The following is a 12,907-nucleotide window of genomic DNA, read 5'->3' as shown; positions in this document are numbered from 1 at the left end:
CTGTTTATCCAAACATCACCAGAGACACCAGACTGCTGGGAGCAGACAGTGGAAAGGATTTATGAACATGATGATATAAGTTGAATCTCTGTTCTCCGACAGGATTTGGCCGTAAAAAGAAGCAGAACAGACGTTCATCTCAACAAAACCGTCAGCGAGCTGCAGAGTTCAGCCTCCCTGCAGCAGTTTGGCTGCAGCCTGAAGGATAAAGGCAGCACCGAGCAACACCACAGGAGTCAGAGGTGTGTGTGTGTGTGTGTGTGTGTGTGTGTGTGGTGAGTGGTTTACATCAATAGCTTTAATGCACACCTAGTATTTGTTGGTTTCAGCAGTGTGAGTCTGTCCATCAACTTTCTTCAACAAGCATGAAGAACACAAGGCTCTTCCTCTGAGTGTTGCATGTGTGTGTGTGTGTGTGTGTGTGTGTGTGTGTGTTTACTGTGTTCATCCTGTCACTTTCCTTATCTGCCCTCTTCTCCTGCACACACTTGCACGCAAAAAGTCATTCAGAAACACGAGCGAGGGTTTCCGTGGCAACAGTGATGGGGTTTCTCCATCAGAAATCCACCTGTGCTAACCGGCTTCCTCTTCATCTCTGACCAACCTCATTATGGAAGCCATCTTTCTTGTTTCCGTGGCATCTGAGCAGTCAGATAACCTCCCACACGTGGAGACTAACCCGATTACAGTGCACGTCAGCTCAGTCAGTGTGTGTGTGTGTGTTTTGGGGACACTGCAAGAACGCAAAATCTTACCAAGATTATTTGTCTTATTCCTAGTCAAAATATCTCATTACACTTAAAATAAGACATGATCACCTCAGAAGGAACTTGTTTTTAGACAATTTTCCCTTCCCCAAGTGAAAATTTGCTTGCTTCATTGGCAAAATTTGCCAGTTGGAAAAAGTGAAAATTCACTTGAATTAAGTGAAAATTTGCTACAAACAAGAACCAAATTTTGCCAATGAAACAAGCAAATTTTCACTTGAAACAAGAGACAGTTGTCTAAAAACAAGTTGATCATGTCTTATTTTAAGTGTAATGAGATATTTCGACTGGTAATAAGACATTTTTGACTTGAAATAAGACAAATAATCTTGGTAAGATTTTGAGTTTTTGCAGTGTAACATGTAAACATAAAGGGACACTGCACTCGTCTCATGATATGACTCAGTAAACTTGCACATTTTGAGGTAAAATGCATGAAAAAGTGAAACTCTGTGTTCATTTAACAGTGCAGAGAAAAGGTGAAATTTTAAAGTTAGGTTTTATATTTAGTCTTATGGTTATTTGAAATAAGCATGGGCCAAATGCTTTAGAGGTCATGGTTATAATAATAATAACAATAAATGTTTGTGAATACTACAGCAGAATAAAGTGCAGCTGATGTGACGGCTCGTTGTTTAGTGTGCACTGTCCCTTTTCCCACCGCGTCCTGTTGGATTTCACTCTGCGTTACCGAGCGTACATCAACATGCAGAGCAGCTCCTGTGTGCTGCATCTCTCACCAGCTGGCTCTCCCTGCAGGACGCTCCTCCAGCTCCCTCTCTCTCTCTCTCTGCACTTCACTTTATCACCAGAGAGAGAGAGAGAGGAGCTGAATAGTGATTTAATGGGCGAGGGAGGTGCGGAGAGAGTGAGAGAGAGAGTGAGTGAGGAGAGAGCAGCATAAGAATTCAAAGCTGGCCTTGACCCATATACCTGCACGAAGGAGATAGGTGAAGCCAGCTGAGCGGCTCACACACACACACACACACACACACACACACACACACACACACACACACACACACACACAGAAAATCACTCTGCGGGACGTTTGCAGACGATGACTATCGATTAAGGTCACAGAGAAAAAACCTCTGTATATAGGGCTGAATTAATCCCGACTGCTAATTTTATAATCCTCACGGTGAGGTGGATTTATGCTGGACTGAGAGCGTCTTTCCCGCTTCACGCCTCTCTCTCTCTCTCTCTCTCTCTCTCTCTCTCTCCCCACTTGTTTAGCGATTTTAAAATTCAGTCTGAAGTGCTGCATCACCTCAGGCAGGAGCTGCGAATCAATACACAGCTGAGCCAAATCTCTCTCTCTCTCTCTCTCTCTCTCTCTCCCTCTCTCTCTCTCTCTCTCTCTCTCTGTTTTGGTTCTTAAGGTCGAACGGCCACCGGCAGTGATAGCATGGACCTGCTCCTCTGCTCAGCAGGTGAAAGTCATCATCATCATCATCATCATCGTTTATTGCCGGACTCAAAAATCCATAAAAAGACATACAACACTCATTACACAAAAACAACAAGTCACTCCATCATACACATAAGAATAAAATATACATATATATTCAACAAGAAAAACTGTGCTAAACGAGACAATCGTACCAATGTTTCCACAGAGGTGACCGGTATCTCACCTCACAGACACGAGGGCTAACCAGCTGAGCAATGATGGCATTCTGAGAATCATTCAGTCTGCAGATAAACTTGTACATCAGATGTCTAAGCAAAGCCTGAAATGAGCTGACTCTAACCATACAGAACAGCTCACTTGCACTACACCATCTCGGCTGTTTCAAAAGTATTCTCATACAATCGTTATAAGCAACCTGAAGCTTATGAATACTCGACTTCTTAAATTTACACCATAATGGGGCAGCATAAAGCGGGGTACAATATGCTCTAAAAAGACAAATTTTCACCTGGTCTGAACACATGTGAAATTTCCTTCCCAGCATGTTTGCCTGAGCATATAAGACTCGGCACTGTCTATTAATATCATCATCATCATTCATTTGGTCTGTGATGAAATGGCCAAGGTACTTTGTTTTAGTACAGACACTCAGCATTTGTCCTGCTAAATAAAAATCTGGGAATGTAAGGTCTCTGTCCTCTTTAGTTCTGCATAACATAACCATACTCTTCCTAGCATTATATAAAATATCATGGTTAATCCCATACTCAGAACATACATTGAGTAGCTGTTGCAACCCAGCACTGCTGGGGGAAAAAATTGCCAAATCATCAGCATACATTAGATGGTTTAAAAGAGTGTTTCCAATTACACAGCCAGTTCTACAGGTGCCTAGTTGGTGAGAAAGATCATCCATGTAGATGTTAAAAAGGGCTGGTGAAAGCAACCCCCCCTGGCGGACACCATTACCAACGCCAAAGCAGGCAGAGACACTGTTACCCCATCTAACCTGCATGCTCTGGTTAGCATACCAGTACGCCAGTATTCTTATGATGCTATTAGGCACACCCCTTTGACTCAGTTTAAGAAACAGCTTTTTATGATTGACTCTATCAAAAGCCTTCGAGGCATCTATAAAGCTGATTAATACTGAGGAATTTTGTCTTCTGTAGAGATCAACAGCCTCTTTTAGAGCATATATACATAAGTCCGTACCATGCTTAGACTTAAAACCAAATTGGTTGTGTGTGGTGGATACAAATTCACATAAACGGTCCAATAGGATCTTTTCCAGAATCTTGGAGACCACACTAGCTAGTGCAATAGGCCTATAGTTGTCCATGCTCCCAATCTTGCCTGCTTTATCCTTAATGACAGGGACAAGAGTGACAGACAGCATAGAATCTGGAAGTACCCCATGGGTCATGAGACCAGTGAAACAAATGGCCAGGAGTGAAGCAACCCTTGGGCTAGCAAACTTTAGGTGTTCTGCAGTGATTTGGTCTGAGCCACATGCTTTGTCATTGGCGAGTTGTATTATTGCCTGGTAGACCTCATTAGTTGTAATCCCAACTGCATCACTGTTGTCAATAGTACCAACTATGTAGGGATCACTTTTAACGCAATTAAATAACTCAATATAATGTTGCTTCCACAGGTTGGCTATATTATCAGCTCCAGAAACACCCTCTAAAGTGCAAGGCAGTAATCCAGTGCACCTATTAAGAGATTTCACCTCTTTCCAGAAACCTTGGACATTATTACTGAAGAGTTTTTCTGCCATAGAGTCAGCTCTGATAACCTGCTCGTTTCTACATATATAACGGACAGCATATTTATACTTAGCATTGGTTAATTTTTTATGATCCAAGACAGGCCCTTGCATAGGCCGACCTGCCAGAACCCAATCCATATAAGCCTCCTTAGCCTCTGCATGATGTGCAGCAACATACTTATTCCAGCCTGGTTTAATCTTGCTTGCCCTATGTGAGTATGTGTAGTATGGTCTACTAGCCTCCAATACAGCTGCCACAATACAATCATACATAGCACACAGGTCTTCACGGTGAGAGATTTCATTACAATTTACATCTGAACACATGATAGCACATCTGGGTAAGCGTACATCAGCCAAGAATGCATCAGTTCTCCCATAATATGTAAGAATGTCCTCATTTCTGAGGTTATGCCACTCCAGTTTAGCCTTATAGGCGCCAGAGCCCTCATGAGCCATCTCAGGGAGACTATCCACATCAAGAGTCATAATGAAAGGTATATGATCAGACAATGACATATCATACATTATCTCCATCGATTGCAGGGTGGCATGAGCATCAGCAGTGCTAATGCAGTGATCTAGCCACGATGTAGAATGCCAGGCCTCACTTATATAGGAGTAACTTTCAGAAGGTAAAAGCAATTGACTGGATAGTATAAGATTGTTATCATCACAAAACTGTAGCATATGTTTAGAAAACCTAGCATACCTATCTCTAAGGTCAGCATTCATATCTCCAACCACATAAACACATGTAGAGTGCTTATCAATAACAAAAGAGTTTATAAAAGCTAATTTATCCAAATAGTCATTCTCATTTTGCTGGCATTCATATGGCATGTACACATTCAAAATAATAAAAACTTTGTTGTTAATATCAACCTGCACAGCAATGCACCAGTCTACTTCTGTCCTGATAACATTTATGAATGAATTCAGCTTTTTACGCCAGAGGATAGCCACGCCCCCTGCTATCCTTCCTCTCACTATTCCCATAGTTAAGTCAGTCGTGGACTCCCCAGCCCCATGGAAATTGTCATGAAAAGAGTTCAATTTTCCCAACTCCTGTTTAGGTAAAAACGTCTCTTGTAGACATAAAATGTCACATTTTTGCAGCAGGTTGTCAACGACTAGACGCCGGGCCTTATCTCCCTCGCTGTTGCCAAGGCGCAAGCCTCGGCAGTTGTAAGAGGCCACTCGCATATTAAGTTTGAACAGCCCGAACGGCTGCTACCCTAGTCGGCATCATGTCCCCAGTGCTGGTCCCTGTAACAGTCGCCTTACGTGGCTCATAATATCGCCTCACTACAGAGCCCTCCGGCCATATATCAGGATTGTACATCTCCGCAACTTCGTTGCATTCAGCGCTCACTTTAAATGAGCTAAATCTGTTGCGCGCAGTAACAATTCTTTCACAAGTCACATCACGGCCAAGTTTATCTCTAAAATAGTTAGACAGTGTCACTGCATCAAGGTCTGGTGCGAATTTGGTAGCAAATACACTCACCAACTTCGTGCGCACTACCTTTATATTTCCTTGCGCTCCCGTGCCAACAATAGGCTTGTGCGTGATCCTTCTAGGTTGGCCGTGACACCGCTTGGATAGGCCGGGCTGACCCTCTTGGAGGCTCCTCAGGTGTCGATGCCTGCCCCGCTGGGCAACCTGGCTCCATGTCGGCGAGTTTTCCACCGCCACTGCAGACCCTTCACGCGGTCTCATTGTGCGCAGGGCCGCTTCACTAGGCCCAGCTTCACCGCTCGGGTTGATCTCCGTATGGCCAGCGGGCACCGGGAAGATATTAGAATCCGCTGCGGCAGAAGAAGCAGGGACGCCCGCAGAAGCAGCCCTCTCGTCTTTGTCCGCAGATGCATGCCGCGCATTTTCGCCGGAGCTGTCCGCGCTGCCAGCGTCACAAGGTAGCTCAAGGCCATTCCCACCGCCTTGGCCCGGCTCCAATATACGCTCCAGGGCAGCAACTCTGCAATCCATGGTGGAAGCAACCACCCGCAGATCCTCCTCAACATCAGCCTGGAGCTTCACTGCGCGCCGTAACGCACGGACTTCACTGTGAAGACGCTCCATCTTGGAGAGCAGGTTGGAGACGTCCAGGTTGTTGAATGATACAGGTGGAAGCTCATCCAGGTAATGGGAGACGAATCGCGGGATCTTTTCCCCACATTCGTTCAATATTTTGAGGCAACTTTTCACATTATTAGCGTCTTTCATGCTGCCTTTGTGAGCAATGCACCTTTGTTTAGTGTCAGGGCAGAGCTCAAACAGCACCTTTTTGGATGCCTCAATCCACTCCGAGTCAAAGTTGTTTGAGGCCAAAAGGACTAGTTCGTCTTGGCTCATAGTTTTGATTTTAACAGCAAGAAAGTTAAGAAATTCATCCTCAACAATTATCTCGCCTTTGGTTGTTTCATAAATCGTGGGTTTAATTCGAACCTGATTACAACCAGGAGCTGCTGACTCCTGACGCTCACCCTCAGCCATCTTGTGTGATTCCATGTAGAGAAAAACAGGAAAAGTTCGGTGACGTAACAGATGAAATTACAGATTGGCTGGGAAATAAACAGATTTACATGCTCCTGGATCTATGGAAACACATGAACTCTGACCTACTTACACACACACACACACACACACACACACACACACACACACCTCGGGGTGACCTACAGGGTGTGCAGTGGTTAATAGTATCCGGTACTTTCCAGTAGGACACAGCTCCACACTGTTTGGCAGCCCAGTGCCTCATAAAGCTGTGTGTGTGTGTGTGTGTGTGTGTGTGTGTGTGTGTGCGTGTGGCCCCCTTCGCTCAGTGAAACCTGAGGGTCGCTCCCAGGCGGATGCAGCTTCCAGGTCACCATTCATGCAGAAAGAAGCTGTGCTCTGTGCACATTACACCCTTTAATCTCTCTCTCTCTTGTTCTTTCACCTCCTAAAACACACACACACACACACACACACACACACACACACACACACACACAAACAACTGTTTTACTGGGACTGTAAACAGCAGGCTCCCTCTGGATCCTGCAGCCCCCCGTGTGTCTCTGCTTCCCGCTCAGCTGTTTCCCATCACGTCTCGTCCAGTCTGATCTCTGCTTGTCGTTTTGGTTTTTATTTCTTCTGCCTTCTTTCTTTTGTGGTGAAGTTGTTATTGAAACCTCTTGTCGTTTTTTAATCTCGCCTGCACACATTCGTCATTTGTTTCTTCTCATGTGATCTGAGTCCTCGGCTGTGCTCTTCATCTGTGTTGCAGCATTTTCCCGACTAAATAAATAAACTGAATTTAACTTTCACTGAGGGAGCGAGAGCTGAGCGGCTGCTTCACACGGTTTGGTTTAAGGGTTGAAGCTTGGCTCCATGTGTGTGTGTGTGTGTGTGTGTGTGTGTGTGTGTGTGTGTGTGTGTGTGTGTGTGTGTGTGTGTGTGTGTGTGTGTGTGTGTGTGTGTGTCTTCAAGCCTACAGGGTCCAAATGTCTTCACAAAGACAGAAAAGACGAGAGAATCTGCAAAAGAGAAAATCAGTGTCTCTTTCCTCCAGTTGAAATGGGCTTTGACTGTTTGCAAAGCAGGAATGTTTTATCTGTTTGTTGTTGTGTTTGTCTGAGCTGACGGCTACGACGTCCCCTGCTGTGCTCCGAGTGCCAGACACACACACACACACACACACACACACACACACACACACACACACACACACACTTCCAGCAGCTGTGACAACAGCGGCATATTGTACCAACGTCTTGACAACAAGGCTTCACTTGTACAGTAGAAGAGCCCTTTGGTTCCCAGTCATGCTGGGTGTGTGTGTGTGTGTGTGTGGGTGTGTGTGTGGGTGTGTGGGGGTGGGGGTCGACGAGCCACACGTGGTCGGTGCGGGCTGTGACCTCTGACCTCCGACCCCCAAAAAACAACATGGCTGTCACCCCCACACGCCTCAGTCAGATGCTGAGACTCCATTCTGTGAGGAGATTAAACTCATGTGACACTTTGAATAAATGTGTTCTGCACGTGAAAATCCAATTTCAGATCCTCCTCCAGACGGCATAAAATATGCATGAGGAAGAAGAAGAAGAAAGAAGACAACGCAGGAGGAAGAGGAGGAGGAGGAGGAGGAGAAGAAGAAATGTTGGAGCACAAACGCGACACGCCGCGCGGCATCTCCTCCTGCACTCACACCTTCACGAGCACTCACACTACAGCCTCTGCCATCGCCACGGTAACAAGAGGCTGATGTTTGTTTACATCCCCTGCAAACACGGCGGCGTCCGACGAAACGGCCGACCCTGAGCGGATGTTTGTGTTTTTTTTGGCGCAGAGGTGAACATCGCCATGGCAACAAGACACCCAAAAACACAGTACGATGGTTGGTCATGAATTCTCAATGTCGTCTGTTCAGAGACAAATGTCAAGAACGAGAGACAACCTGAAGAACAAACAGCCAACCGATAAAAAATAATCAACAAAAATATTTTAAAAAATTTTAAAAACAAGCAAATTAATTTTTAAAAAAGTTGGAAAAGCCGATCCAAACCCGCCGGAGTCACTGCAGGAACAAACTGCTGGATGTTTATTTCTGGAGTTATGGTTCACAGCAAATCAACAGCCACATTAATGAGATATAATATTTTTTGATGCAGCTCACAGCAGCAGAGCCTGTTTGACGTGTGAAGGCTGACAGTCCAACACGTCTCTCTGCTTTCTGTCCTCGGCCGCGTCCTCGCTGTCACAACGCCGAACGGCCCCGTCGCGTGTTTCACAATAAGAGTGCGAATAACAGAGATGGAGGGACGGCGATTCCCAGAGGACGACGGGACGGAGAGAGAAAGACAAAAAGAAAGGAAGACGGAGGAAGACGGAGAGAGACGGGGTACAGCAGCGACTGTGGCCGAGGGATGAAAACGCTCAGCCGGCACTGAACTTACAACACATGTGAACATGCCCAAAATAGAAACACAGTCACACACACACACACACACACACACACACACACATGAGTGTACTCGCCGCAGTTTTGTAGCGCTCATGTATTTCTGCTGAACTCCAGGGTGGACGTGTTGAGATCAGAGAGGAAAACCAAAAACAGCAGTTTAAAAAAAAAACAAAAAACCCAGGCTGAGGGAACTGGAGGATTTACAAAGACTCTGCTAGACAGAAAGATGCAGATTTTTTATTACGGCGCTCTGAAAGCTGAGCAGCTGAGTCTGAGGAGCCGGACATGAAGCCAGAGAACCACAACAGCCCACAGAGCTGCTTCCCCACAAGGCCACCAAGCACAGGCAGCTCCATGAGATCTCACACCGACTTCAGATGGTGTGTGAAGGATTCACCTCGTCCAGCGAGCCGGCCTGCTCACACTCCAACGTGTCGCTTTGTTTTCTCTGTAAATGTGTCCTTCTGTTACAACTTTAAAAAAAAAAACAACATTTTCTGCAGCAGATAAGGTTTTTGATTTCCTGCCTTCAGGTTGACGCTGCTCCGCTCACGGCTTCAGCTCAGGGTTTCACTGACACCACTCACAACATTTTGAGAATCAGGTGATGGTGTGTGTGTGTGTGTGTGTGTGTGAGCTTTATAGCCTATGTAATATTAATTATTGGCAAAACGGCCTGTGAAGCGGATACACACAGTTTTGTCCTCCACATAAGCACAGTGTAGTGCTAGCAGGGCAGACACAGTTAGGGTTGGGAAATATATCAATATTATGTCAATATTGTGATATGAGATTAGATATCATCTGGGATTTTGGATATTATCATGTAAATAAAGGCTGCGTTACAGGAAGGTGATGTCATTTTCTGAACTTACCAAACTTTTTGTAGCTGTTCTATTATTTGCCTTCACCCTTTTAGTTATTATCTAGGAATCACAGATGCTTATTTATCAAAAATACCATGTGTAAAGTTTTACGGTAACCATCCTTACAATGCCGTCACAATATCGATGTCAAGGTATTTGGTCGAGAAATACTGTGATATGTGATTCTGTCCACAGCTCACAAGCATGCACTTAAACTCTATTGTATTCCAGCAAAATATTCAAAACCGTCACGGGACACCGTTTTGCTGCGGTGGTAAAACGCCGCTGCGACTGTAAACAGCAGACAGAGGGACTGTTTGTTTTCACTGGGAATGAATGACTCATTTCGCAGGAATTTGATGCCACTCTGATGTAACCAAATTTGCTGACAGGCGGCGGTCTGCAAACCGGAGAAGACAAACGACAAAAAGTTCACTGTGGGAGCGTCACGCCGCCCCGTCTCCTCCCACACAAATGTTTCTGGGTCCCTGCGACTCTGACAGGCCACATAGCTTCACTGGAGCCTTTGGTCTTGTCCCGTTCTCCAGACAGCCCAGCCACCCTATTACTAGAACTCGCAATCATCCCGCTGAATTTACAGTGTAATCCCTCAATGAGATGTTCGTCTACCTAATTATGCAGGGGACAAATTCAAAACAAAGGCTGCCCTTGCAGGAATGGTAAGTCAGTTAAGTCTTCGGCTGGCAAACTTTCACACAGCGGATTTTCTCAGTTTAACAGGTAATAAGAGGATTAAAGTAATGACATTATTTTTCATTCACCCAAAATGGAAATAAATGACTTTGGAAACTGACTCTTAAACGACTCTCCAACTGACTTTTCACCTTCATTACAATTTGCACAAAAAGACACAGCAGCTTCCATGTTTGACTAGCAGGCCTTCCCAGCTCACTCAGAACAACATGGTGGCTAAGACTTTTAGCCATGACATTATTCAACAGGTTACATAAAACAGGCCTGCAGAGGGAAATCCAAAACCTGCCGTCAGCCGTATCTCATGTCACGCTGCAGAGTCCAGTTTCTCAGAGGAGCTGTAACTTGGTCCCGCGGGGGGGGGGCGGGGCCAGGAGCAACAGGAGGATCTGAGCGACTGGGACACCGGCCAATAAAAACGCCGAACATCGTGTAATGAGGCCAATCAGTAGTCATAATGACCCTGACGTCACGGTAGCGTCTGTTTGTGCCAGATGGAACCACGAGCGTCCCTCTGTGAGCGCGCAGCGGTGCCGCTGTTTAAGTACAGAAGACTGACGGTTTTAAACCCAGCGAAACTCACTTTAAACAAGTTTACACACCGTATCAGCTTCTATACTGCTCACACACACACACACGGCAGGCTGCACGGCGACGCCAAACTGCAGTCATTCAAATGAAGACAGTTTGCTTTGAAAGAGAACACAGAAATGATGATTATCTAAAAAAAATAATAATAAATAAACAGCTTTTATTTACACTGGTGGTTGTTTGCTTTGGGGGAAAAAGCCGACTAAAGGTCATTATTTACCTTCTTCTTTTTTTTTTTTTTTTTTAATTCGCCGCTATCTTGCATCACAGCCGTGCAGGCAACGGCACAGAATAACGGAATTTGAACCGGACACTTGGCAGCGTTTTCAGAGCAGCCCGGCCGCGAGGAGCGCGCGCGCGCATGTGAAGTTAATGGCGGCGCGCGGCGAAGCTAAAAGCGGCTACACTGTAACGAGAAGGTCCTGATGGGAGATTAATTACCGGCGGTTGCTACATTGTTGCGGTAAAGGCGCGTCGTCAGCAGCGCCGCGCGACAAAGTTGCAAACCGCGCGACAAACATTGTTTCCGTTTGTGTGTGTGTGTGTGTGTGTGTGTGTGTGTGTGTGTGTGTGTGTGTGTGTGTGTGTGTGTGTGTGTGTGTGTGTGTCAGCGAGAGCCTGGCTGTGAAAACACACCGGCCGAACATCACCTCACACCGGGCTGCAGCACCGGCCGCTCGGGGTGACACCGCACGGTTGATCGGTGTCCTGTCAATAAAAACTGTTTGAATCTGAGAGCACGCGGCTGCTTTAACGCCTCTAAAGCGCCGTGTGCTCATTCTGCACGAGGACATGCTTCTAAAATATCTCTGCTATGAATCCAAGCCCCGTCCTGTTGCATAATATCTGAACTGACACTCATTCCTGCAGCGCAAAGTGACACCGGGAAACTCACCCGTCCTCCGGTCCCGAAACGCGCCGAGGAGCCGCTCAGCCCTCGTTAGAAAATATCCAGAGTTAAAATTTGGAGTTGGCGACGCGGGGCTGCCCGGTGTGCGGCGTGCCCGTCAACCGGCTGCGCTGTGAGAATAAGTTGTGCTAACGGGCCTGCGTAACGACAAGAAAATCCCTCTTCATCTGAACGGCTTAAAGGAAGACGATAAAAACTCACCTTAACGCCTGCCTGGCGTTGAGGATGCGACAGCCTGTCCCCTCCTCTCCCCGGTCGGCAGCGGGACTTTATAAATCCACAGCGTGGAGCGGAAAACAGAGCGGGGCTCGTCTCCCTGCCGGTCCTGTCCGCGGCTCGGTGCGCGGAGAGCAGACTCACAGATGCGGGCAGCGGTCCAGACTCCTCCGCCAGCCAGGCTCCAACGACCCGGAGAAGAGGTACACACAGTCAATATGGCTGACGACGAACTTACCGTGTGTGTGTGAGGCGTGGTGAGCCGAGTCCTGCAGATTCACCCCCCTCTCCTCCCCTCCCCTCCAGAAAGCCCCCCCCTCCCCTCCCCTCCCCTCCTCCTCCACCCCCAACCCGCCCCTGTGACTGAAACCCTGCAGAGTAACCCAGCCTACTGCGGTCTGTGAGCACAGAGGAGAGGGGAGGGGGGTCCCAAACTTTTTCATGCCCGGAGCCACCTAAACACTGGAGCCACAAACCCTCCATTAAGGTTTATTTTGGATAGTTGAGGTGATAATAACGTGTCTCTAAAAAGTCGGCTGAGTTTCAAGTGATGAATTGGAGCTTCTTTAGCTGCTCAGAGCCACGTTAGTGTTAATTTTATGGTTTGGGTTAGTCCTAGAAACTCCATCAGGAGGTTTAGACTGACGTTTTAGGGGATTAGGGTTTGTGGCAATGAAAAGAATGGGGAAGTGACACTTTG

General features: G+C 46.5%; 1 protein-coding gene across 2 annotated transcripts in view; it reads right to left on the bottom strand.

The window, feature by feature from the left end:
- Nucleotides 1-12,474, bottom strand: part of LOC115379486 (radixin) — a 73,829-nt gene extending 61,355 nt beyond the window's left edge. The window contains exon 1 of one of the 2 annotated variants that reach the window (XM_030080195.1): nt 12,193-12,474. The gene's annotated coding sequence lies outside the window, so the exon portion shown is untranslated. Of the gene's footprint in view, nt 1-11,976; nt 12,086-12,192 lie in introns of those variants that run through there. The other variant, XM_030080196.1, reaches the window with a different exon arrangement.
- Nucleotides 12,475-12,907: the final 433 nt, after the last annotated feature.

The sequence above is a fragment of the Myripristis murdjan genome, chromosome 21, assembly GCF_902150065.1.
Source record: "Myripristis murdjan chromosome 21, fMyrMur1.1, whole genome shotgun sequence".
Taxonomy (NCBI): Eukaryota; Metazoa; Chordata; class Actinopteri; order Holocentriformes; family Holocentridae; genus Myripristis; species Myripristis murdjan.
Note: the sequence above shows the minus strand (reverse complement) of the source record. Positions and strands in the feature narration are given on the sequence as shown.